Raw genomic sequence first — 22,116 nt, 5'->3', positions numbered from 1 at the left:
TATTTGGAATTCTAAAAGCTTCTTGTATCTGAATAGGCCTATCTTTTTGCATGCTTGGGAAGTTCTCTGCTAGGATCCTGTTAAACAAACTTCCTAGACCATTAACTTCTGTTTCTAGGTGCTCCTCTACACCCATTATCCTCAGATTAGGCCTTCTGATGGTGTCTTCCAAGTGTTGGATAGATCTATCATATTTCTTGGACTTGTCTTGGATGGTTGTATGTTCTTTCTCTATAATATCTAGGCTGTCTTCAATCCCCGAGATTCGATCTCCTGCATCCTCTAACCTGCTGTCAAGACTTTCTACTTTAATTTTAAATTCTTCTCCTTCTAATTAGTTAGCTTTGATGGCTTCAAATCCTTTGTTGCAGCTTTGTTTTAGATCTTGAATGAACGTCTTTACTTCCTTAATTGGGTGTTCAATGTTTATTCTAAAATCACTTAGTTGATTGTTTATGGTTTCCTTGGACTCCCATTCCTTCTGTTGGGTTCCATTCAGCTTTCCCTTTGTGGTCTCCCTGACTTCCCTCAGCTCTTTTTTAATGGCTCCCATGAATGTCTTTAGTGATCTTTGTGTATACTCATCCTGCTCTATCAATTCCTGTATTACTCTTTGCTTAGCTTCCTGATGTTCATGCCATTCCTGTAGTTCACTTTGCATGTTCTCAGCCTGCTCACACCATTCCTGCCTTTCTCTTTGAGTATTCTCAAGCTGCTCACGCAAATCCTGTATCATTTTTTGAGTAGCTTCCTCACGCTCATGATATTCCTGTATAAATCTTTGGATTGCCTGTTTTCTCTCCCTATCACGCTCATACAGAGTCCTTTGTAAGTTTTCAATCTTTTCCAGCATTGACCTTTTGTTTGCCTCCTCTCTCTCCCTATCACGCTCATACAGAGTCCTTTGTATGTTTTCAATATTTTCATTTATCATGTTTGCCAGCAGTGGATTATTCATTATCTGTTCTGTTCCCTGATTATCATGAGTGGGAGTGGAGATACCCGGACTTGCCATTTTTCTTGTGTTTTTCCAGCTTACTCTGCCCATTTGGGATGAAAATAACACCAGTTTTTTGCTAGAACACTTTCTTAAGGCAAGCATCAACCAAAGTCTGTATTTGCACAGTCAATATTCTGCAAATACAGTCTAGTTCAACAGATACATCTATTCAACATTTAACAACTATATATTAATGGGGTGCGAACCATGAAGAAGAATTTGGTAAACCAGAAATTATTAGAAATTATTAGGTTTAGGGAGAGATGTGGGTTAACAATAGGAATAGAATGATGTGGGAATGTACAGGGAGAGTTAACTGAGTCCTAATCTCAAAGAAGGAAATAAGTTGGATAGTATGAAAGTAGAGAGCGAAAAAAAGAAGAAAGGAAAGGGAAAAAAGTGACCAAGAAAAATAGAAAAGTAAAAATTTAGAATATGAAGCAGAAATGAATACAAACTATTCAGAGAAGAACGTGAATATAATGAGAGACAGGGAGGAATATAAAGGAGATGTGAAAAATTTAAAAATAAAAATACTTAAAATATTATATAGGTATAAAGAGGTAGAACTGCTATTAAGGAATTTAAGTCTAAGAGGTTTTTAATTGAGTAATGAATTTGTGGATTAAGTGTGTACACAATGGGGGATAAGGTCTACTAATCGACTACGGGTTTATCTGAGGATGTGCAGAACAACAATTAAATCGCATAAAGAAGAACGAAAGAGAAGAAAAGGTGAAAAGGATAAGAAAGAAAGAAGAAAAGATCAGAAGTTCAGTAGAGCTAAACAAAAAACAAAAAGAATTTTTTTAAAAGAAAAGAAAGAAACACGCACACACACATATACCCCTAAAGTAAAAATTATAAGAGGAAAAAAAGTTACTAGAAAACAATTTTTTTCAAAAAAGGTAAAAATTAAAAATTTAAAAAAAGTTTTAGAAAAAAGTTTTTATAAAAGGTACCAAAAAAAAAAAAAGAAAAAAATTTTTTGGTAGGGGTCGGAAAAATCATGTATCTCCCTTATGTCCATAACCAGCCTCTTGTTGGAGTCTCTGGTCTGCTTGTGGTGTTTGATTTTCCTGTGGCTTGGTTGGTTTCTTAAGTCAATTTGTTTGAACAGGCAGAAAAATGCTCTGCTTTACCCAGGATTTTGTGATCCTCCTCCCAGATTAGTTCAATGGAAGGGAGATTTGCTTTGAGTATCACAAAAGAGGGAGATGGCTTTTTCCTCAAGTTTGGAGATGCTGTGATGAGGCTAGGTTCTGGGTAGAGTTGAGGACTTTCAGCAAACATTAGCTTTTCCAGGGGGCTAGTTTGTGAGAAACTCCCAGAGCCCAGCCTGGAGCCACTCTCAGGGTTTATGTTTACTGAATTTCAATTGATTGTCAAGGCTGCTAAAGGGAGGGGCAGCCTCTGGCTCTGATTACCCAGTGAAGAAAGCCACTGCTATGGCTTGCGCCCGAGCTGGGTGACTTTTCTCTGGGTGGAGCTGAGTCTGGCAGGTCAGCTTAGGTTCTTGTGACCTGCTAAATGACTCCAGTTTTTTTCCAAGGCTTAAGTTGGAGCTAGCAGCTCCATCGAGCATTGTCAGTATCCAAGATGGAGATCTCCAGTACTGGAGGGTGAGGGAAGTCCTTCCCTCCTCTGCTCCCTGAGAAGCAGTGAGGAAGCATCATATACACTAAATTTGGAATGATACCGAGATTAACATGGCCCCTGCTTAAGGATGACAGGCAAACTCCTGTCATTCCATCGCCTAATTTGTTAGGAAATGGAAAGGCTTCGGAAATAGATTATGAAGTGTAGTAAGCCAAGTCCAAATAAACATAGGTCCCATGGTTTCCCTAATTTTCAATAACTAATATATGTCTGGGATAAGCAGAAAAGGTCAAAATCTATGAGCATATGACCAGATAAGATTATGTTAAGGGAAATGAACCGAAGTTAGTGACACAAGTGGTTTTTTCTTTCTTGCTATTGTTTCTCACATACTTATAACATACAGTGTGGTTTTGTTTTGTTTTTTTGCTTCTTTATATGTTCCGACCCCATGTTATAACACCTGTTTTCACTGTATTTGAAGTTGGTGCGCCTACATCTTGTCTATAGTCTCTTCTAATTTGTGGATGGGAAGAAGAAAAAGAAAATGCTTAAATAGGGATAAAGGTTCACCCATTGTAACAATGAGATGCACAAGACACTATGTTGTAAAATGAACTTTACAATTGAGGCAGGGGAAGGGAGGAGGTGAGTGGACTTGTGGAGGTGGAAGGGAAGGGATAGTAGGGGAATAATAAAGGAGTTAACAATGCTTGTTAGGAAATGTACTCATTGCCTTGCTCGTGTAACTGTGACCCTTCTGTATAGCATTTTTGCAATGAAAACATATAAAAATGTTCTGAGATGGAAGAGTTTATTGCCTTTATTTCACTCATAATATCGTTAAGAAATTAATGAAAAACACTGATATGAAGGTATTTTGAACAAATTTTGAATAAAGTGTGCCCACACACTTGCATGTGTGTTGGCATGCTCAGAGTTTGAAATCAGGGCTTCAAGGTCTTGCTAGTCCTTTTCGCTCTATTAGTGAGCTACTAAATAAGCTACATCTCCATTCCTGGCCCTTTGCTAGTTCATTAAAATTTTTGAAAAATAATCTTATGAATTTATTTTGCCCTGATAGGCTTCCAACTGTTATCCACAGATCTTAGGCTCCTGAGTAGATATCCCCAGTAGTAGGATTACAGGCCTTATAAACCAGCAAAAGGCTTTCAGAATAATGTATAAAGTAGAAGAAAATTTACTTCACAGGGGCCTGTTTTATCATCTCCTACTTTTAAAACATTTTGGATTGATTATATGTGAATTTATTTCGTTTTGGAATTGTTAAAAGACAGTAAGTGTTGATATTTAAAAGTTTTAGTACATTTTAAAAAGGATACTGGAACTGTGGGACAGAAGAAATATGCTTCTCTTTGTACCTCAATTTATAAGCTCAGTTCTGTGCATGATAACCCAATGTCACCAAGACATTGTATACTATTATTTCTTGGACAATATGAATATTGAATTGAGAGTGTCATAGAATGAAGAGATTTTATCTACCTTTTGTGTATTGCTGAAAGACTTTTGGAAACTTTGACTCATTTTCTTCCTCACTCACTGTGTCTTTGGGCCATACACTTACTGCCTTTAATTACAATTTTTTCCAACACTAAAATGGTAATAACATTAGCATTATAGCAAATGTTATCTTAAGAATTAAAGGAAATAACACTTGCGAAATACTTAATATAAACTTGTATGGATGAGTTTGAGTTTAGCCAGCAGTCTTTTTTAAATACTAAATAAAATGTGATAAGTAGTACAGAAACCATTACATGTAGTGAGCAACCAGAACTAATATCTATTGACCATGCTCTGCTTCCAAGCAAGCCAGTTGGATAACTTCTCATGCTGTAAATCAAACTGGTTATCTTATGTCTTATTAGAGTAAAAATACCAGAGACAGAACGATGAAGTTATCTTGTAGACTGAGATGAAATCCATATGAAAATGTGTAAAACTGATAAAACATAAAAGTATCTGACCAGTATAATGTGTTTTACAACTTTTAAGTTACATCGCAAAGATAAAGAAGACCTAGAAGAATGAATTCTTTTTCTGTTGTCCTATCATAGGTCCTTAGATGGATGAAATCTTACTCATTCTTATACAGGCATGATCTGATGAGAGGAACTGTATTTTTTGTTTGCTTCCTTCCATTTATTCTTCAGTTTGAAATTTGAACCATTGGGACTGAAAGAAACCAAGGGAAATTAGACAAACAGGCTTTGGAAAGAACAATCAATGTAAAATATATGAATTACAGCCTTGTAAAAGGTCTAACTAAATTGAGTTATATAGTCACAAGTGTAAACAGAAAATGATTTAAGCAATACCATGTTATTGAAAATTGAAAAATGTTATGAGTTGCTACATTTTTTTTCTTTTCTACCTTCAATTAATTATTGATCTGGTTTAAAGAGCTTAAAGATGAGATTAACAAGGAAATGGATTAAAAATGGACAAAAGGTCTGAATAGACATGTTCTCCATAAAGCCCTGAAAATCGCCTGTGGGTTTACAAAGTTGTGTTTAATACAACTTCTATGCTGGCTTAATGCTTTTTGAGTAGAAGTCATTCGAGAAATATAATTGAAAATTACTATGATACTACTTCATAACTATTATAACTCATAAAAAAATCAATGGAACCAGTTGTGGTGGTAAAGGCTTGTAATTCCAAGCATTTAGGAGGTTGGATTTAAGTCTAAGGCCAGTTTGGGTTACTCCATATAGTATAAACCTGCCTTTTATTACCTTTGAACAAAAGGTAATAATGTTGGTGAGTGGGGAGAAAAGGAAATTTTCTACACTCTTAGTTAGTATTCTCATTGTAGAAACTAGTATGCAGGTTTCTAAAGAAATCCAAAGTTGAAATATCATCTGACCCACCAATCATGTGATTATTTCTCACTGGGTAATTCGTAAATATATCTATAGTTCATTCTTATTCACAACAGCCAAGATATAAGTCAGAGTTCAGTGTTCAACTACAGACTAATAAAGCAAATGTAATACATGCACAAATATCATCATCTGTTTCATCCTTAAAATAGCAAGAGACTTTCCCATTTGCCACCACTTACAATGACCTGAAAGTTGTATTGTAAATGAAGAAAAATGTTGTGTTCTGATCTTTGTAAACACACACACACACACACACACACACACACACACACACACACACACACCTCAAACATTAAGGCGGAATTTTTTTAAAAAAATTAAAGCAAAGTGTAACTTCTGGGGCATTTAGTTCACAATGTAGAAGATAGTGGATATACAGTATGACCAGGTATAGAGTTGTAATGTACAACATGAGGATACAGGGGACAACACTGGCCTTACATAGGAATGAAACTAAGTAAGTAGGAGTTGTTCTTCCTAGGGGAGCATTATTGTGTACATCAAGTATAATCTTAGTAGATGAGCAAAATAACTCAATAGCTATGTACATGTGACCGTATAAGATGATTCTAAATGAAATGAACTCCAAGATATGTTCTTTGTTGTTGTTATTCTTAATGTACTACATGATTTATTTTTATCTTTTTTGTGTTTTCCCCACCTATGGGTTATCCCCGATAGTCACTGTATTTGATTTTGATACATTGGCTATTGTAAATATGTTGATCTAAACTGGGGAAGGGAAAGGGAAAAAACAAAATGGTGAGACCAAGGACAAAGGGGGAACCTCTGCAACAGTGATACTCACAAGATAATATTTTGGAAATAATCTTGGGAGGTGCATTGGGAGCGAAGAGGGAGAAAAATGAGGGAAGGGGAAACAAGTTAGAAAAGAAATAAATGCATTACCTTACTTATGTAACTATACCTCCTCTGTACACTACCTTGAAAATAAAATTTAAATAAAAAATAAAATATATGGGAGTAGCAATACAGTCGATGGGACTAGGGGAAATTCTGTACTACAAAAAGAAGAGTAGAACAACTGTGGAGAGCAGCAATTTAACATAGGAAATAATAAACTAGCATACAGATTTTCAGCCTTATGTCAGTCACTAGAAAGGGAAAACAAAATGCATAATCAGCAAAATAATAGAGATAAAATAGAAAATTAAACAATTGAGGTGAAGAGATGACTTGGACCAAGAATAACAAATGACACAGTTAGGAAACAATAACAAGATGGTAAGTTTAATAAATATTAAATTAATTCTATTAAATGTAGTTTACATCACAATTTGTTAGAATGATAATTCACATCAGAGTTTAGTAGTATATAATTTTAATAATATATTAGTTATTATTGATTACTTCATATTGAATGTTTAATATATAATTTTAATTTCTGCCAGGTATAAAAAAGAAAAAAATGAAACTTATTTTAATAATATATTTCATGAATTGTGAAATTAGAAGCATTAGAATTTAAACAAATAATATATCATTATTGTTTCATTTCTGAGAATTAATGTAATAATTCAAAGTATCTTGTACTCAGCACTCATTTTAATATGAAATAATAAATTATTGCACATGTCTCAGTATTAGGTGGAAGAGTTCAGCATTGTGGTAAAATTCACACCACACAATACAGGAGGGATTACTCATCTCATCTAGCTTAAATGGTGGAAATTTGAATTCTACATGCATGTTAAATTCCTGCTTGGTGACATCTAAAAATTATATACAATCATATACACGAGGACTATTTCAGATTATACTTAAACGTCATATTCATTAATTAAATTTTTATTATTTTGTACCAAATGAGTAGATGATGATGCATCTGTGCCAGATTATTCATATTGAGGCTTATTTTATATTTCTGACATTGTTTCTCCAGTTGGTTTTAATTTTCCGTAAGGGGTTAAGTGTATTATATTGGATATATGAAAATAAACTGAATGTTTATTTCATTAATCCCTTGCCTCTTGTCTAATCCCAATATAATTTATCTATGTGTTTGAAGTAATGAAAATAACAACAGTTATAAGCAAGATAAATCAGTCTTTAGTTGACAAGTATTTTCACATTTATTTTGATAGTTGGTCCTCTTTTACACTACAGAATATTATTCTTGGGAAAATGTGTTCCATGCTGGCCACAACTGCAGAATATTATGGTTTGATCTATAATAAGAGAAGGAAGGAAGGGGACCTTCCTTCCAAAATTCTGCTCCCTGGGATGTGAGCTGCTTTATGGTCCTGAATTGGAAATGAACATTTTTCACAGTCAATCTTGAAAAGCCATCTTGATAGACCATTTCTGTAAGTGGTTACAGAGGATTATTGATGCCTTTGCAAGGATGCCAGATTGCCTCATTTTGGGAAAATTTAAACAGGAATTTAGTCAGCTGTTTTTTGAATCTTTAGGAGAAAAACCCATTGACCCTAGGTCAGGGGACCACTGGGACCCAGAGAAGCTACTACCTTGAATAGTAATCCTACACTTCTAAAACAAACAAACAAAAAAAACTACACCAAACAAATAAACAAAAACTCCAGTAAGCACAGTCAGTCAGGGCTGCTATCACAGCTGACACGAAGTCAGGGAAAAACAGAAACTGAAAGTCATTTAGCTGATGAATGTATTTTTAATGAGGCAGACTCAAATGAATCTCCAGAGAGAATGTCAGAAAGACTGAACAGAGAAACTAAAATTGGTTACACAAAGATTAAAAAGTAGAATTCCTTGTAGAACAAATAAATCATAGAAAGCCTGTGTGTGTAAGAACAAGACAGCAGACCAAATTCCAGAAATCCGCATTTTCTTAGAGGCCAGCCTAATAAATTATCAATGGAAATCTTTGAATTCTTAAATATTTGACCACATGTGGATGAAGGCTGAAGAGTGAAAATGTCATCACTCACATTAGGAAGTAATCAAGCAAAGATTTGTAATAAAAAGAGAAAACAATTATTCCAAAAGTGGGTCAAATTTGTTTTGATGTAACATTTCTTGATTTAGGTGCTAGCAATTTCCATACAATTGATTCAGTCCCACAGCTGAGTTGATACTGACTGTTGTATTCCTACATGAACTAAAAGAGAAAATTTACAAATGTCTGATGAAATGAGTTGAATGTGAAGTGTTCTATTAGTGATATCTGAGGTTTAGACACAAGTGAAGAGGTGGATTTTCTTTTCTAAAAATCCCCCATTTTTAGCCTGGGGCTACTGGCTTACAGCTGTAATCCTAGCTACTCAGGAAGCTGAGATCTGAGGACTACAGTTCAAAAACAGCCTACGAAGGAAAGTCCCTGAGACTCTCATATCCATTTACCAACCAGAAAAACAGAAGTGACACTGTGGCTCAAGAGATAGAGCACTCACCTTGAGTTGAAGAGCTCAGGGACAGTGTCCAAGAGCAGACTTCAAGCCCCTGGAACAACAATAAAAAAAAATTAATATAACCAGTTCCTCTTCTTGATCTTCTCTAAGTAGGATACATTTGATTAACTTCTATCCTACTGATTTGGTGGAGGTACATTGTTTCAAGTTTTCTTTGTCATGAAATATGTTTAAATATTCTTTAAATGTAAAGGAGAGTTTGGCTTGGGACCATATTCACGGTTGGTAGTTGTTTACCCTTACTGTTTGTAATACATCATGCCAGGCTCTCCTTTTTACCATATCAGGTAAGAAATCGGTATTTATTCTGAGTGTATATCCTTTATAAATAATCAATCTTTTCTCTATGGCAGCTTTAATAATGCTTTCCTTGATCTTTATTGATCCTCTAATGGATTATGATGTGGTGGTGGATTGTTCAGCTCTTGAAATCTGTTTGGTTTCTAAAGACTTCTCTTCTCTGAATGAGCCTATCTCTTTGGATGTTTGGCATGATCTCTGGTAGAATTCTGTAATAGGTTTCCCATTCATTTAGTTTCCTGCTCTTCTCCTTCTTGATACCTATCTCCCCGAAATTTGATGTTCTAACTGAGTCTTGAAGTTCTGGAAAGATCATTTCTTATCTATTGGATTTGTTCTAAATGATTATTTCCTTTTTCTAATTATGTCTACTCTGTCTTTGACCCTGAGATTTTCTTCTATGTCATCTATTTCCTGTGGAGACTTTCTACTTTGTTTTTGATTTCCCTGTCTTCTAATTTGGTCAATTTTAGGGGTTCTATCTCTTTATTAATACTTTGGTTTAGGTCTTGTATGGACTTTGTGTACATTTTTTAGTGGGAGGGGGAGTTGCAAGGGTTGTTTCTTAGCTGTGTCTTCTCTCATATCTTTTAAAGAGGCATCAATTTTAGTCTTGGACTCCCTTGTCTTCTCAGAATTTATTTATCTTTCTGTTTGTAGTATCCGTGAACTATTTAGCTAAACTTTGGTTGGTCTCATCTTGTTCTCAAATTTCCTTGTAGAGGTTTTCCATCTTTCCATTAATCACAATTTTCAGCTGTATATGTAACTATCTTCTAGGTCCTTGTAACTATCTTCTAGGTACTTGATTGTCTGTTCTAATGCCTGATTATTTACTGTGTGAATTATACTAGCTTGACATCACTTTTCTTGTATTTTTCTCATTTGTTCTTTCCATTTGGAGATTTTCTTTTTGGGCGAGCTATGATCTTAATAGATGACTCTCTATGTTCTTGGTTGATTTGTCAGGTGTTGGTTTGGTCTTCGGTTGTGATTTGTTTTTCTAGAATTAGGTTATTGTCTCGACCATTAAGTGTAGGAGTAGAAATCAGTTGTGGTGAGATGCTGTGATGTTAATACTTGTGGTTCCAGTGACAGTTTGGACTGTCCTATGGCCAACTAATCTTCGATAAGGGAGCTAAAATAATAGAATGGAAGAAAGTCAGCCTCTTCAGTAAATGGTGGTGGCAAAATTGGTTAACTACCTCTAGAAAACTAAAGCTAGATCCTTATATATCACCCTGCACCAGAATCAACTCCAAATGGATCAAAGACCTCAGAGTCAAAGCAGACTCTCTGAAAACATTACAGGATGGAATAGAAGAAACCCTACATCTCTTTAGCTCAGGCCGAAATTTTCTTAATAGAGACCCGGAAACACAACAAATCAAAGGAAGGTTGGACAAATGGGATTGCATGAAGTTGCAGAGCTTCTGCATGGCAAAAGACATAGCTAGCAAGATCAATAGAAAGCTCACAGATTGGGAAAAGATCTTTACTAGCCATACAACAGACAAGGGTCTCATATCTAAAATATACTTGGAACTCAAAAAATTAAATCCCCCAACAACAAATCCTCAAAGAAACAATTGCCCAATACATAAGTGGGCTAATTACTTAAAGAGAAACTTCTGTGAAGAAGAAAGAAGGATGGCCAATAGACACATGAAGAAATGCTCAACCTCTCTAGCCATAAAAGGAATGCAAATCAAAACAACATTGAGATACCACCTCACCCAAGTTAGAATGGCTATAACCAAGAACTCTAACAACAGATGCTGGAGGGCATGTGGAGAGAAGGGAACCTTACTTCATTGCTGGTGGGAGTGTAAACTTGTTCAACCACTTTGGAAAGCAGTATGGAGGTTCCTCTAAAGACTCCACATAGAGCTCCCCTATGACCCAGCAATCCCACTTTTGGGCATTTACCCAAATGTTTACAAACAAGACCACACTAAAGCTACCAGCACAACTATGTTTTTTGCAAAATTATTTACCAAAGCTAAGATATGGAAACAACCCAGATGCCCCTCAGTACATGAATGGATCAAGAAAATGTGGTATATATACACAATGGAATTCTATGCCTCAATCAGAAAGAATGACAGTGCCCCATTTGTTAGGAAATGGAAAAACTTGGAAAAAATTATATTAAATGAAGTAAGCCAAGCCCAAAGAAACATAGTTTCCATGGTTTCCTTTATTTGCAATATCTATTATATGTATGAGCCAAGCACTAAAGGTCAGATAAGGTGATGTTAGGAAAATGAACCCTTAGATATGTATTTAAATGTTTTTTTTCTTTCATGCATTTGTTTCTAATGCATTTATAAGATTATTTCTTTGTTGCTTTGTATGTCCCTCCCCCACAGTATAACCCCTGCTTTCACTATATTTGATGTCGGTAGAATTTGTGGAGGAGATGTGGAAAAACAAGTCGTTTAAGGATACAGGTGGACCCGTTGCAACAATAAGAAGTACAAGTTTTCATGTCGAAAATGAACTTTACAACTTTGGTGCGGGGGGTGGGGGGGAGGAGACTTGGGTGGGAGTGGGGGGTAGCTGGGAAGGGATGTGAAGGGTAAACAAGGGAAGAGGCTGCAGTGCTTGATAAGAAATGTACTCATTATCTTGCTCATGTAATTGTAACCCCTCTGTACAGTATATTCACAAAAAATAAAAAATAAAATAAAATAAGTGAACTCATTACTTTGCCCATGTAATTGTAACCCCTCTGTATGGTATTTTCACAATTAAAATAATAATTAAAAATATTTAGGCTCAAAATGTAAGTAAAATTTAGACCTACATGCTGAGTAAGAGATATGATGAATGTGAAATAGAGGCTTGCTATTAACATGATTATTCGGTCATATGTAGGTTTAGGATTAGGCAAGATGTTACAGTTGGGGTTAGGATGAGAAAAAGATGTAAGATATTGTGTAAAACTGCAACTTATTTTAAGAAGAATGAATGACATCAAAGTTAGAATGAATGAAAACCAGTGTCAGTGTTACTTTAAAAATTCAGATATCAGGGCTGGGAAGTTGGCTCAGTGGTAGAGCGCTTGCCTTGCATGCCTGAGGCCCTGGGTTTGATTCCTCAGCACCACATAAGAAAAAAGCCGGAAGTGGCGCTGAAGCTCAAGTGGTAGAGCGCTAGCCTTGAGCTGAGGAGCTGAGGGACAGTGCCCAGGCCCAGAGTTCAGGCCCCACGACCGGACCCCCCCCAAAAAAATTCAGATATAATTTGGTTTAAAGTGTGAGTTACTGTTTTATTTCTTGTTAGGGTTAGGGAAGGATAAGCTTTAGGTTAAAATTTAATTTTCCACTAAGAAGTAGAAGCAAAAAAAATGTGTGATTGAATTATATAGAGACAATTTTCCTTACATTAACCAGTTGGTGTTAATTCAGATTGAGATTATGATTAGGTTTCATGTTAAAGGGGGTTGAGGAAAGAGTAAAAAATGGATTAAACTGGTGGCTCACGCACATTATCCTAGTTACTCAGGAAGCTGCATTCTGAGGATGCAGTTCAAAGCCAGCCCAGGCAGGAAAACATTTTACATAAGTAATCTGCAGGAATATTTTCTAATCAGAGAGAGAGCTAGCACAGTGACAATATGGGTGATACCTGTTGCTCGGTTATTTTATTCTCTTTCTTCAGTGAGGAGTTCAGAAGAAATCCTGAGTTTAATGTTTTACAGATAGAGTTCAGGATTTCTTTTTCATGAATCAAACATGGGAAAGAACTAAATGCAACCTCACTTAATTAAAAAAAAGAATCGAAGCTATATTTATTTATATTACTGTGCATGAAGAAATTCTGGAGATTTCTGGATAATTCAGAGGGCCCCCATGCAGAAATACAGGACAAGACGAAAGTAAAACTCTTTTTAAATTATAATAGCTTATCATTGATGAAAAGTTTTAGTGGATGTCTTTCCTTTTTATTTCTTTTTTGCCAGTTATTCAGTGCTGCAGCAAGGCTGTGCCTTGGAGCATTTTTCACGTCACCGCGTGAAGCTCCATTTCTGCAGTTCCTGTGGGTGTGGGTGCCTCCTAAGAAATGGGGGGCCCCTAAGAAATGGGGCCCTTTCCCTTGCAGTGGATGTGCAGTGAGTGGATGTGTTTGCATGCTTTCCAGCATTGCCAGATGAGACCCACCCACCCTGCCAGTCTAACTTCCTTGTCTCTGTTGCTCCATTTCACCCAGGAGCTGGCAGGCATGGGGCTGGATTTGAGACCACTGCTGTCCTCTCCTCTACCTGCTGTGCTGGTACTGGTGTGCAGTGGTCCTAAGTATGTGGGCCATCCCAGGGAGACTCTGTTCTGGGGTCACTGCCTGCCCCCATGGGTGTGGGGTGGGGGGACAACATGTTTGTACACTGCACAATCCATGGGAGAAGGAAGGCTGCACATGCAGTCCGCCCCTTTGGGGCCAGGCAGCCGAGCCTTGGTTCACCTAATCAGTCTTTAAGGCAGTCTGGGAACTGGAGCCATGTGCTGGCCACTCTGCCAGCTGGCTGGTGACAGCTGCAGCAGCTCAGCAACCTGGAGCCCCTTCAGCATCTCTGTGGACCTCCATTTTATGGTCCCTGTGGACTCAGGTACAAGGCAATCCCTGCATATGCCTATCAGTGATAGAGAAGCCTGTACTTGCAGTGCACCAGCTGCAGCACCGGGGACCCGAAGCCGCTTTGGCTTTGCTGTGTAACCTCCTCCATTGTCCTTCTAGTCCACATGGGCCCAGCTCTCAGTGCCATTCTGGGGATGCTCCGTTTGGAGGCAATGAGCTCACCTGCTAACCTCACTGGGCTCCAAAGCAGGTAAATGGGTCTGGCCTTGGCAGTGTAGGCTGCACAGATAGAAGGCAGGAGTTAGGGTCTGCCTTGCCTTCCCTTTTGGCTTTGGCACCTGAATCTGGGTTGATTGGTTTGGTCACTGATGGAGCCTTGTTGGCTACAGCCCACCGCAACAAGTGCTGCACATGCAGCAGCATCAAGGTTTCCTGAACCCGCTTCAATGTCACCACACAGACTTTTGATGGGTCTACATGGGATGCTGTGGATTTCATCCCAGGACTCCCATTAGGAAGTGCCACTCCGCTTCGTGATACTGCAAGCAAGAGGTGCCACATATAATTTCTACTTTCTAACATTTTCCTTCATTGAGATAAACAGAATTGGGAGATATAAATAAGTTTTAAAAACATAGGTCTCGTGGTTTCCCTTGTTTGCAAGGACTAGTACATGTCAAGGACAAGCAGAGAAGATCAAAAGCTATGTACGTATGACCATATGAGATGATATTAAATGAAATGTACCACAAGCTAGAGACAAAAGTAGTTTTTTTTTCTTGCTTGCTTTTGTTTTTTATATACTTTTAAGGCACTATGTGATTTTTTTGTAGGTATAATCCCTGGTATAATCCCTGTTTTCACTGTATTTGATTCCAGTGTTCTGCATCTTTTATATACATTTTTGTAATTGGGGGAGTGGAGAGGTTATAACAGAATGCTTAAATGTGGATACAGGTTGAACCACTGTGACGATGAGATGTACAGGACATTGTGTCGAAAATGATTTTATAATGTCCAGCAGGGGCCAAGGAGGGAGGATTTGGAGAGGTGGGGAGGGAAATGGTAGTAGGGGAAAAACAAAGGAGGAGGTAACAATGATCAATAGGAAATGTACTCATTACCCTACTCGTAATTGTAACCACTCTGCATAGAATTTTTACAATAAAAAATATTTTAAAAAAACCTCTACCTTGTGTAGATTTCCAGTGTTGCCCTCAGCATTGCATTTTTTGCCTTTTCTGACAGTGGTTAGGTCCAACTGCCTAGTGGATCAGTAGTCTTCAAGGCATCTTGGTCCTGAAGTGGGACTTCTATTATCCAGTGGTGGTTGGAACCAGGCCAAGGACACAACAAAACCACTTCCAGGACATGGCTTCTTCACTCCCCATGCAACTAGGATTGCAAGCAAAATTTCTCTGAATTTGACTCCAGAAAACAACCACTGAACCAAAAAGCAAGTTCACCAAACACCTCTCCTCTTCCCCCCCATTCCCTCCAGTCTCCCTCCTTCAAAGTACAAAATAATTTTGCAGGTTTTGTCAAACACACAGATTGCCCACCACCTCCCTTGGTAAACTAGGTTTCAAGTCACCAAGTTATGTAAACGGTTAATGCCGCACACATTATTCTGGACAACATCTTCAGGTTGTTTGATACTTTAATTTGTTGGTGGTGGTGGTGATGGGAGGGCCTGAACTCTGGGTCTGGGCACTGTCCCTGATGAGCTAATCAGCTCAAGCCTATTGCTCTACAACTTGAGCCACAGAGCCACTCCATTTCTTTCTGCTTATGTGATGCTGAGAAATTGAACCCAGGTCCTCATGCAGGCAAGACAAGCACTCTACCATTGAGTCTCCTTCCCAGCCCTAATGCTTTAATTCTTTAAATTTTATTTTATTTTTTTCAGACATGGGGTTTAATGTCAGGACCTGGGTGCAAACATATCCCTGAGTTCTTCAGCTCAAGGGGAGCCCTGTACCACTTGAGCCACAGTGCCACTTCCTGTTTCCAAATAAACGTCTTTCAGATTTCCCTGCCAGGGTTTGCTTTGAATGGTGAATATTTAAATTCTATTTCTTCTACATGTTTATTGGAATATTACAGCTTATCGGAAATTTAAATTTTTCTATAAACCTTTGTCTTCAAGTAATCCAATTGCATTAAATATTACACTTAGAATCTATTCTGTAGTACATCCATTTTGAAATTATTATGTTAATATGAAAATCCTATAGAAAAATCCCATTAAAGTCCATATGGGAAATATGCTAATTTTAGCAGGCTTGAGTCTCCTTCCTATTTATTTATTTATCTTTTTATTAATTATTTTATTGTGAAAATAATGTACAGAATTGTAACAATTACATGGGCAAGATAATGAGTACATTTCTCATCAAGCATTGTAGCCTCTTCGTTTTTTTTTCCCTTTCCCATCTGTTCTCATCCCCCACACTCTCCAAATACCCACTTGCCCGCCCCCCACTCTTGCCGGCCAAAGTTGTAAAGTTTGTTTCTATATAACGACTTGTACATCTCATTGCTGCAATGGGTCCACCAGTATCCTTATTTAAAGGATTTATTTTTTCCCATCCCCTCCACAAAGTATACCAACATCAAATACAGTGAAAAGGGGGGTTATACCATGGGGGAGGGACATTCAAAACAACAAAGAAATCATATTATAAATATGTTAGAAACAATCGCATGAAAGAAAGAAAAAAAAACATTTGAATCCTTATCTTCGGGTTCATTTCAACTAACATCAACTTCTCTGACCTTTTCTGCTTGTCTCAGATGTATACTGGTTATTTCAAATAAGGGAAACCGTGGGACGTATGTTTCATTGAGCCTGGTTTATGTCACTTAATATAATTTTTTCTAAGACTTTCCATTTCCTAACAAATGAAGCAATGTCATTTTTTCTGATGGAGGCATAGAATTCTATTGTGCATATATACCACATTTTCTTGATCCATTCATCTACTGAGGGGCACCTGGGTTGATTCCATATCTTAGCTATGGTAAATAAGGCTGCAATATACATAGTTGTGCTGGTAGCTTTACTATGGTCTTGTTTGTGTCCATTTGGGTAAATGCCCAAAAGTGGGATTTCTGGGTCATAGGGGAATTCTATGTGGAATCCACTGAGGAACCTCCACATTTATTTCCAAAGTTGTTGAACAAGTTTACATATCCATTAACAATGCAGTAAAGTTCCCTTATGCCCACATCCCCTCCAGCATCTGTTATTAGAGTGCTTGATTATAGCCATTTTAACTTGGGTGAGGTGGTATCTCAATGTTGTTTTGATTTGCATTTCTTTTATGCCTAGAGAGGTTGAACATTTCTTCATGTGTCTATTGGCCATCCTCCTTTCCTCTTCAGAGAAGTTTCTCTATAATTATTTAACCCACTTATTTTCTGGTCAGTTGTTTCTTTGAGGATTTGATCTTGGGGGATTTAATTTTTTGAGTTCCAGGTATATGTTAGATATGAGATCCTTGTCCGTTTTATGGCTAGTGAGGATCTTCTCTCAATCTGTGGGCTTTCTATTGATCTTGCTAGCTATGTCCTTTGCCATGCAGAGGCTCTGCAATTTCATGCAAACCCATTTTTCCAACCATTCTTTGGGTTGCTGTGCTTTTGGGTCTCTATTAAGAAAATTTCAAGCCGGGCGCTGGTGGCTCACGCCTGTAATCCTAGCTACTCAGGAGGCTGAGATCTGAGAATCGTGGTTCAAAGCCAGCCCGGGCAGGAGAGACCGTGAGACTCCTATCTCCAATAAACCACCAGAAAACCGGAAGTGGCGCTGTAGCTCAAGTGGTAGAGCGCTTGCCTTGAGCTGAAGAGCTGAGGGACAGCGCCCAGGCCCAAAGTTCAAGCCCCACGACTGACAAAAAAAAAAGAAAAGAAAAGAAAAGAAAATTTCAGCCTGTGCAAAGCAGACCTAGGGTTTCTCCTATTCCATTGTTTAAAGTTTTCAGAGTGACTGCTTTGACTCCCAGGTCTTTGATTCATTTGGAGTTGATTCTGGTGCAGGGTGAAATATTGAGGTCTAGCTTTAGTTTTCTACAAGTAGTTAACCTATTTTGGCAACACCATTTACTGAATAGGCTGTCTTTCTTCCATTCTATTTTTTTAGCTCCCTTATCGAAGATTAGATGGCTGTAGGTGTGTAGGTTCATTTCTGGGATTTCAATTCTATTCCATTGGTCCTGAGGTCTGTTCTTGTGCCAATACCAAGCTGTTTTGATTACTATGGCTTTATAGTAGAGTTTGAAATTTGGTATTGATATTCCTCCAGCAGTGTTCTTTCCGTTGAGGAGCGTTTTTGCTATTCGGGGTCTTATTGTTCCATATGAATTTTTGAATTGCCTCTTCTGTTTCCTTAAAGAATGAGGTTGGAATATTGATAAGTATTGCATTGAATTTGTAGAAGCCTGGGGAATTATTGCCATTTTCACCACATTGACCCTTCCAATCCAGGATTATGGGAGTTTTTGCCACTTTCTTAGGTCTGTTTTGATTTCCTTTTTCAGGTTTTTAAAGTTTTCATCATAGAGGCCCTTCACTTTTTGGGTTACGTTATGTCCTAGGTATTTTACTTTTTTTGTGGAGATATTAGGAATGGTGTTGATTTCTTGATTTCAGCCATGCTTTTCTCATTGTTGGCATACAGAAAAGCCATTGATTTTTGAGGGTTAATTTTATAACCTGCTACTTTGTCAAAATTTTGAATCAGCTTGAGTAATTTGGTAGTGGAGTCCTTGGGATTCTTTATATAGATGATCATGTCATCTGCAAAGAGGGAGAGTTTTACTTCTTTCCCTATTTGAATCACTTTTATATTTCCATCTTATCTTATTGCTGTAGCTAGGCATTCTAATAGTAGATTAGGCACTGTCCCTCAGCTCTTCAGCTCAAGGCTAGTTCTCTACAACTTGAACCACAGAGCCACTTCTGGCTTTTGTCTTTTTGCTTATGTGCTATTGAGGAATCGAAGCCAGGGCCTCATGCATGCAAGGCAAGCCCTCTACCACTGAGCCACCTTCCCAGCCCTTCTCTTCTTTTTCTAATAACATTTGCTAAGGGTCTGTCGATTTGTTATTTTTTCGAAGAACCAACTATGTTTTGTTGATTCTAGTTTTTATGGATTCTAATTCATTTAATTTTGATTTAATTTTAATTATTTCTTTCCATCTACTGGGTTGGGGTTTATCCTGCTGCTCTTCTTAGGGAGGCTCACATGTCTCATTAGATTATTGATTTCACATCTCTCCAATTTTTTGATGTAGGAACTCAGAGCTATACACTTGCCTCTGAGTACTGCCTTTCCTGTGTCCCAGAGGAGCTGGTAATTTGTATGTTCATTTTTGTTGAATATTATGAACATTTGAATTTCGTTTCTGATCTCATCCAAGACCCACTGGTGATTCAATAGTTTGTTGTTCAGTCAACATGTGCTACAGGACTTTCTTTGGTGGTTTTGTGTTGGGTTCTACTTTATTCTTGTGGTCTGAGAGAATGCAAGCTATAACTTCAGTGCTTTTGAATTTGGATAAGTGTGCTTTGTGATCTAAAATGTGGTCTATTTTTGAAAAAGTTCCATGTGCTACTGAGAAAAACGTGTATTCTGAAGCTGCTGGGTGAAATATTTGGTAGATGTCTCTCAAATCTAGGTGGTCTATGGCGTTGTTTACAGCTGTGGTTTCTCTGTTGAGTTTTTGCTGAGTTGATCTATCTAATGGGGATATTGGTATGTTAAAGTCCCCAAAAATTAATGTCTTTGGATCTATGTGAGATTTAAGAGAAAGTAATGTTTCTTGGATAAATTTAGGTGCTTCATTGTTTGGCAAATAATGATTTATATTTGTAATATCATCCTGAAGGAGAGATCCCTTAATTAGTATGTAGCGCCCTTCTTTATCTCTTCTCATTAACTTTAATTTGAAATCTATTTTACCTGACATTAAGATTGCAACTCCTGCCTGTTTATGGGGCTGTTTGCTTGGTAGATTTTGTTCTAGCCTTTCACTTTCAAAATGTGAAGGCAGCAGATAGAAGGATCTTGCTTTTTACTCCACCTAGACAAGCTATGTTGCTTAATTGGAGAGTTAAGTCTGTTAGTAGGAAGATAGGACTGAGAGGTGTTTGGGAGTTCCTGCCATCTTATGCACCTTCTTGGGGGCTGTGCCAACTAGGTTCTTCCTATGGTTCTCGGATTCTCAGTTTGGGTGTGGTTTCTTGGCCTTTATTCTTGTCTTGTTGGTTTTCTCTGTGTAGGACAGCTTTAGGTATCTTTTGTAAGGCTGGTTTGGTGGAGATATATTGTTTCAGTTTTTCATTGGTAAGGAAGTTTTTTATTTGACCTTTGGTTATGATAGAGTATAGCAAGGTACAGTATTCTTGGTTGATAGCTGTTTGTCTTTAGGGCTTGGAGTATGTCATTCCAGGCTGTTCTTGCTTTAATTGTCTCTGCTGAGAATTCTGATGCGATTCTAATTGCTTTCCATTATATGTGATTGATCTTTTCTCCTTGACAACTTTAAGGATCTTTTCCTTGGTTTGACTTGATCCTGTGCTGATCAAAATGTGGTGGTGTGATGTCCTGTTCTGGTCTGGTCTATATGGGGTTCTAAAAGCTTCTTGTATCTGCATAGGCCTAACTTTTTGCATGTTTGGGAAGTAATCTGCTGGAACCTGTGAAACAAATTTCCTAGACCATTAACTTCTGTTTCTAAGTGCTCCCCTACACCCATTATCCTCAGATTAGGCCTTCTGATAGTGTCTTACAAATGTTGAATTGATCTATCATAGTTCTTGGATTTGTCTTGGATAGATGTATGTTCTTTCTCTATAATATCTAGGCTGTCTCCAATCCCTGAGTTTCGATCTTCTGCATGGTCTAACCTACTATAAAGACTTTCTACTTTGTTTTTCTTCTAGTTAGTCGGCTTTGATGGCTTCAAATCCTTTGTTGCAGCTTTGTTTTAGATCTTGAATGAACGTCTTTACTTCCTTAATTGGTTGTTCAGTGTTTATTCTCAAATCACTTAGTTGATTGGTTATGATTTCCTTGGACTCCCATTCCTTCTGTTGGCTCCATTCAACATTCCCTTTCCAGTCTCCTTGATTTCTTTCAGTTGTCTTTTAATGGACTGCATGTATGCCTCTATTTGGTATGAAAGTAACACAAGTTTTGTGCTAGAACACTATTTTAAGGCAAGTATCAACCAAAGTCCTGTAGTTGCATAGTCAAAAGTCTACAGATACAATCTAATTCAACAGATACAATCTATTCAACGTCAAACACCTATGTATTAATGGGCTTAGAACAGGAAAATAGAATTTGGCTAACCAGAAATGACTCGATTTAGGGTGAAATGTGTGGAAAAATAGGATTAGAGAGATGTGGAAAGGTAAAAGGAGAGTGAAATTAACCAAATCCTAATCTCAAAGAGGGAAATGGATTGGACAGAATGATAGGAGAAAGAGAAGAGCAAAAAAAGAGACAAGAAAAAATGGAAAAACAAAAATTTAAACTTAACAAGTGAAACACAAAAATTATGCAAGTTTAAAGAAGTAATATTGAGAGAAGAATGGGGATAGGATGAGAGGAAGGGAGTCAAAAGGAGATATGAAATACTAAAAAATAAAAATACTTAAAATATTATATAAGTATAAAGATATAATACTGTTAAGGAATTTAAGCCGAAGAGTTTTTAATTAAGTAATGAATTTCTGAATTAAGTGTGTACACAATGGGGGATAAGGTCTAATTATTGATGACGGGTATATCTGAGGATGAGCAGAACAGCAATTAAGTCATCCCCCCAAAAAAAAGAATGAAAGAGAAGAAAAAGTGAAAAGAATGAAAAAGAAAGAAAGAAAGGAAAAGGACCAAAATTTCAGTAGTGATAAAATAAAAATTAAAAAAGAACACAAACATGCATATACACCTAAAATAAAAATTATAAGAGGAAAAAAATTAATAGGAAACAATTTTTTAAATTAAAAATTAAAAAAGGTACAATAAAGGGTTCTTTGATTTTTTTTGGAGTGGGCGGGGAGGCAAATGGAAAGATCCTGTGTCTCCCTTGTGTCTGTAACCAGTCTCTTGGTTGGGTCTCTGGTCTGCTTGTGGTGTTTGGTTTTCCTGTGGCTTGATTGGTTTCTTAAGTTAGTTTGGGCAGGCAGAAAGATGCTCTGTTTTACCCAGAATTTTGTGATCCTCCTCCCAGGCTATTTCAGTAGGAGGGGGATCTGTTTTGAGTGTCACAAAAAAGGAAGATGACTGTTTCCTCTAGTTTGGAGA

General features: G+C 37.3%; 1 non-coding gene across 1 annotated transcript; it reads left to right on the top strand.

Moving 5' to 3' along the window:
* The first annotated feature begins 2,661 nt into the window (after positions 1–2,661).
* LOC122118579 lies at positions 2,662–2,765 on the top strand. Its single transcript, XR_006149411.1, has one exon. It is a non-coding gene; the product is annotated as a U6 spliceosomal RNA (small nuclear RNA).
* The last annotated feature ends 19,351 nt before the right edge of the window (positions 2,766–22,116 follow it).

This window comes from Dipodomys spectabilis, unplaced genomic scaffold (genome assembly GCF_019054845.1).
Source record: "Dipodomys spectabilis isolate Male_0828 unplaced genomic scaffold, ASM1905484v1 ptg000155l, whole genome shotgun sequence".
Lineage (NCBI taxonomy): Eukaryota > Metazoa > Chordata > Mammalia > Rodentia > Heteromyidae > Dipodomys > Dipodomys spectabilis.
Note: the sequence above shows the minus strand (reverse complement) of the source record. Positions and strands in the feature narration are given on the sequence as shown.